We start from the raw sequence: 5,717 nt of genomic DNA on the forward strand, positions 1-5,717 counted from the left end.
GTCATAGTTACTGACCCTAATGACTACTCTGCTTCCTCTCCTTGCTTCTTATGTTTACGAGATCAGCAAAGAGTGGGACTTCATTTACAACATTTACAGTGGCTGCCATGTAACCTGGACTAATTATAAACCCTGAGTTGAAGTGATGAGATGAGACAAAATGAATAATAGCAAGAGCTAGAGTACTTACAAACAGGTTAGCTAGGAACTTGGGATCAAGATGGATATTTTGATCTCTGTTCTTCTGATTTAGTTTTCTAGATGCAACAAAAAATCTTCTTGAGGAGAGCTTTTTAATCTGGAGAAGGGGCAAAGGCAGAACAACTCGAGTCTGAAATGATGCTGGACAGTTTCTGGCTGCTGGATACCAGCTCAACTTCCATGCTCCTCATATTTGGGATTGAGGCAGGACCTTACAAGTCTGCACAAACTTATGTTTCAGGGAGTCCTCTTCCTACTGATACTTCTTTAACAGCTCTCCATATTTGACCTTCAGAGTCCTGTATTGAATGTCTATGTCATGTAATAGGGCAATATCTCTCTGCTTCTCAGTTTTTCTTATGCAAGTCTCTTCATTTACCCATGTCACTTCCAGAGGATTATATCACTGCTGCTCTATTTGATAGGTTTCTTGTTCAGTTCTGGAACAGCCAGGAACATTTCTTCAACCAGAGTCTGGCTAGGTGCTGCGACAGAAAAGAACAATAAATATGACACCACCTTCTCAACATCATTCACAAAGGGATGTTACTCCTGTAACATCTGCTGCATTTCTGCCACCTTTGCTGCCAACTCCAGAGTCCATGCTCAGCAGGTTTTGGAGACAGCCAGAACACAACCTGATCATAGATCTCCTTTAGTTCCATCCCAAATTCCTCTTCCATAGTCATTCTCTTCTTCTGCTCTAGTATCAGCTGCATCAACAACATTGTGACATCTTTTTCAAGTTCTCATTTTTTTCCTTAGGGGTTTGTGGATTATGCATAGAGGTTATCTTCTCAGCAAATATATGATCACACAAAAAGAGCTTGCATAGCTTATAAAGTTCCTTCAGGCATGAGAAGCTGTGCACTGACTTTCACTGATCACTTCTCTTCTGGCTCCTCCTCCTGCTGCTCAAGGTCTTCAGCTCCTCCATCTGGTTCTTGAGATGATCCATTTGTCTCTGTAGGCATTTCAATTTCAGTTAGGTTCAACATCTTTTACTGAAATGCCTTGCTGCCCGAAACAAGCTTCTGATTTGTCTCTTCTAGTTCCCATTATTCAATGATATACCAAATTACCAAAAATTATTGCTAGAAGTAGAAAAAATAACAACAAAATTCATCTGGAAAAAAAAGGCTAAAGAAATAGAGAATTTTAATGGGGGAAACAGCTCACAAAGAAAGGAAACCTAGCAATACCAGATCTCAATCTATATTATAAAGCAGTGCTCACCCAAAGTATTTAGTACTGGCCAAGAAATAGAGGGGTGGTGCTATGACAACAAGCTGTTTGTAAATCTTTGCACATTGTTTGTTCATCCACCATAGAAGCTCCACCTGTTTAGTCAGGTAAATTTGCAGTAACTGCTACTGATTGGTTGTGTGAATATGATGAAAAGGCTCCTCAAGCTCTGTATTTCTATCCAACAATGTATTCCCAAGCTCAACATCAAGTTTTAGATATTGCTACTGGTCCTATTGATCCTGCCCCTCCTTCATCTCCAACTACTCCACCATATTTTCTCTTAAAATCATGGCAGACTATCAGGGAGGAAGCCCCAGTAACACCACTGCCACCTTAGTTGATTCCCCAGTCTCTCCTCAGTCCAGGTCTTTGTCAATTCCCAAACAGCCTCTAAGCCCTGGAATGCCTTGCATCCTTGTATTTGAGAAACAAGGTCTTTGTCAGAGACACCGGCTATAAAGATTGCTTCCCATATTTCTGCTGTCTTTTTTATTTTTGACTGCATTGGTTTTGCTTATATAAAAACCTTTTAATTTAACATAATCAAAAATATGTTTTATATTTTGCAATGCTCTCTACTTTTTGTTTGGTCTTGAACTCTTTCTCTCCTCATAGATCTGAGAGTTAAACTATTCCTTGCTCTTCTAATCTGTTTATGGTGTCTCCCTTTATGAGTAAATCACACATCCATTTTCACCTTATTGTGGTACAGGTTGTGAGATGTCGGTCTATACTTAGTTTGTGTCTTACTGTTTCCATTTTTCCCAGTTCTTTTTTTATTTTATTTCATTTTTATTTTTTGTTTTTTTTTTTGTTAAAAGTAAGTTTTATTTTGTTTTTTTTTTAATTTCAAGCACTCAATTACTATGATCATTGATCATTTTCTTTTTTCTTTCTTTTTCTTTTTTTTTTTCAAGACAAATAGGGTTAAGTGGCTTTCCCAAGGCCACACAACTAGGTAATTAAGTGTCTGAGGCAGGATTTGAACTCAGGTACTCCTGACTCCAGGGCCAGAGCTCTATCCACTGTGCCACCTAGTCACCCCACCTATGGTCTTTTTCTACTGTCTGGTTTACTTAATCTATTTTGCTAATCCCTCTTTTACTTCTCTCTATTTTACTTCCCTCTATTTCATTACCAGTACTAAATAGTTCAGGTGATTACACTTTATAAGATAGTTTGAAATCTGGTATTGCTAGGTTACTTTCCTTGTGTGTTCTTCCCCATCAATATTCTTGATTTGTTTGGCCATTTTTTCCAGATGAATTTTGTTTTTATTTTCTCTACTTTGATCAATAATTTTTGATAATTTGGTATATCACTAAATAAATTAACTTAGAAAGAATTGTCATTTCAATTATATTAGCTCTACCTGTTCATGAACAATTAATATTGTTCCAATTGTCTAGATTGGACTTTATTTTTGTGAAAATAATTTTATAATTGCGTTCCTATAGTTCATGAGTCTGTTTTGGCAAGTAGACTCACAATTATTTTAAGCTGTCTACGGTTATGTTAGATGGAATTTCTATTTCTATCTCTTACTGATGAGCATTGTTCATCATTAAGAAATTCTAAGTATATATGAGTTTATCTTATAGCCTGCAAATTTGCTAAAATTATTATTTTCAAGGAATTTTAGTTGATTCTTTAGGGTTCCCTAAATATATATCCTTATATCACCTGCAACAGCTAGTTTTGTTTCCTCAAAGTCTATTCCACTTCGATTTTTTTCTTCTTTAATTGATATAGCTTAACATTTTTAATACTTCATTGAATTATGGTGGTGATTATAAATATCCTTCCTTCTCCCCAGATCTTATTGGGAAGGCATTTAGTTTATCCCCATTAGGGGTAATGCTTATTGATGGTTTTAGATGGATACTACTTATCATTTTAAGGAACATTTCCTCCTATTCCTACGCTCTCTAGTGTTTTTAGTAGGAACATGTGCTATATTTTTCAAAAGGTTTTTCACCATCTATTGAAATGATCATTTTATCTGATGATTTTCCTAGTAGTGAACCCATCCTGTATTCCTTGTATAAATCCCACATAATCATACTATACAATCCTAGTCATGTATAGATGTTAATCACCTTCCTAGTATTTTGTTCAAATTTTTTTTTGCATTGATATTCATTAGGAAAATTGATTTGTAATGTTTTCCTCTGTTTTAACTCTTTTTGGTTTAAATCATGAAAGGAATTTATTAGGACTCCTTTACCTATTTTCCCAAATACTTTATATAGTGTTAGAATTAATTATTCTTGGAATTTTGGGTAGAATTTACTCAGAAATTCATCTGGCCCTGGGGATTTTTTTCCTACAGATTTCACTAATGTTATTCATTTATTTTAACAAATAAGGGTTCATAATTAGAGGAAAGGAAAAGATAACCTTGGAAATGTAGTATAAAAGGAAAAATCAAAAATATTTTGAGAAAAAAACAAACTCAAAAAAACACATACAATTGAAGGTCCCTTCTATCCCAGGATGGGCAATAAGAATAGGATTTCAACTGAGATTCTTCCTACATGTTTTTTTTTTTTTCCCCCTACAACAGAATGTCCTGAAATGGCAAACTTTTTGCTTAAGCTATGTATTTTCAACATTCACTATATAGTTATTAAAGAAGTTCATAGAAGATGACTTCATGCAATTGTGTTTATTAAATTGAAGATAACTGCATTTTTTGTGAAACCAAAAGAATGTCCCAGTACTGTTATATGTCACAAAGTCTGGCGCCAGTTCTCAAGATGTTTAACTTTAAAGATGCACCGTGAGTAAACACTAGAAGTTGAGAAACTTGGCAGAAAAATGAACTGCCTACAGATGCAACATATCATTTTCTAAAAAAGCATCCAGTGACATACAGAATATTCACTCTTTAGGTCTTTCTTTTGGACCTAAACATTATACAGATTCTGTTTTTTTATATACTTGACATGAAGATTTTTTTTGATGGGTAAGCAGAAAGTAGGAGAATTACATCAAATCGAATTTCTTCATATACCTCTGATAGAACAATATCTTCCATTATTTTTTAAATATCCTATATGTACTCATGTTAACAATTCCAATGAGAATTCCCTTAACTGAACTACTTTCTTCAAGAGGATGTAGAGTGATGAGTTTTAAAGTGTGTGTATGTGGGGGTTGGAGGAGAGGCTCCTGCCAATAGAAATTTAACATCCAATCAGAAGAGTATTTTCTCTTTGTGTCTCACAGAATGTCTACTGAAAATGTATTTTATAAATGGCAATTTCTAAAGTCAATCTTGTGCACCAACTTCCTCACAGTGTCAGAAAGAATAGGTAGGTTCATTTTCTCTGTTGGATAAATATCAATAATTCTTATTACTAGCTTCTAGGTAGAACACTAACTTTTTTATTATTTTTGCTAATAAAAGTGTTTTGACTATGACCATGAGAGTGACTCTGATCTTTCTCTATTGATTATCTACAGTTTTGGATCCTTCCTGTTATTTTGTCTGTATTTCCTTTTCTTCCATAGTAGTAAACCACCTGGAATCTATTATAATTTCCTTCTGCATGGTCTTATGGGTTTAGATTATTCTCTTTCCTCTTACCACTAATGACTCATATTACTGTTTGATTTTCTCCTCCTCTCCAACACACATATCCACATAATTTTATACCATCAGATCATTTGCCTCATCAGATCCATGAATGGATATGAATAGACAGTTTTCAAATGAAGAAATTAAAGTTATATATTGAACATATGAAAAAATGTTCAAAATCATTATTGATTAGAGAAATACAAATTAAAATAACAATGACAACAAAACAGCCTCACATATATCAGATTGGCTAAAATGACAAAAAGGGAAAGTGATCAATTTTGGAGAGGTTGTAGGAGGGTTGGAATATTGATGCATTGTTGGGAGAGTTGTGAAAGGATCTAATCATTCTGGAAAGCAATATGGAACTATGCTCAAAGACCAATAAAAATGATCATAGACCCAACAATTCCAATTCTAGGTCTATATCCAGAAGAAATCATTTTAAGAAATGGGAAAAGCCCTACATATTCCAAAAGCAGCTCTTTTTGTAGTGGCTATGAATTGGAAATTGAGAGGATGCCCAGCAACTGGGGAATGGCTAAATAAGTTATGGTACATGAATACTATGGGATATTATTGTTCTATAAGAAACCATAAATGGTCAGACACAAGAGAAGCATGGAAGGAATTACAGGATCTAATGCTGAACAAAGGGAGTAGAACCAAGAATAAAGTGTAC

At 34.6% G+C, this 5,717-nt stretch overlaps 1 pseudogene; it reads right to left on the reverse strand.

Moving 5' to 3' along the window:
- Positions 1–215: 215 nt before the first annotated feature.
- Positions 216–1,739, reverse strand: LOC141491507 (cerebellar degeneration-related protein 2 pseudogene; annotated as a pseudogene).
- Positions 1,740–5,717: the final 3,978 nt, after the last annotated feature.

This window comes from Macrotis lagotis, chromosome 6, assembly GCF_037893015.1.
Source record: "Macrotis lagotis isolate mMagLag1 chromosome 6, bilby.v1.9.chrom.fasta, whole genome shotgun sequence".
Classification (NCBI taxonomy): Eukaryota; Metazoa; Chordata; class Mammalia; order Peramelemorphia; family Peramelidae; genus Macrotis; species Macrotis lagotis.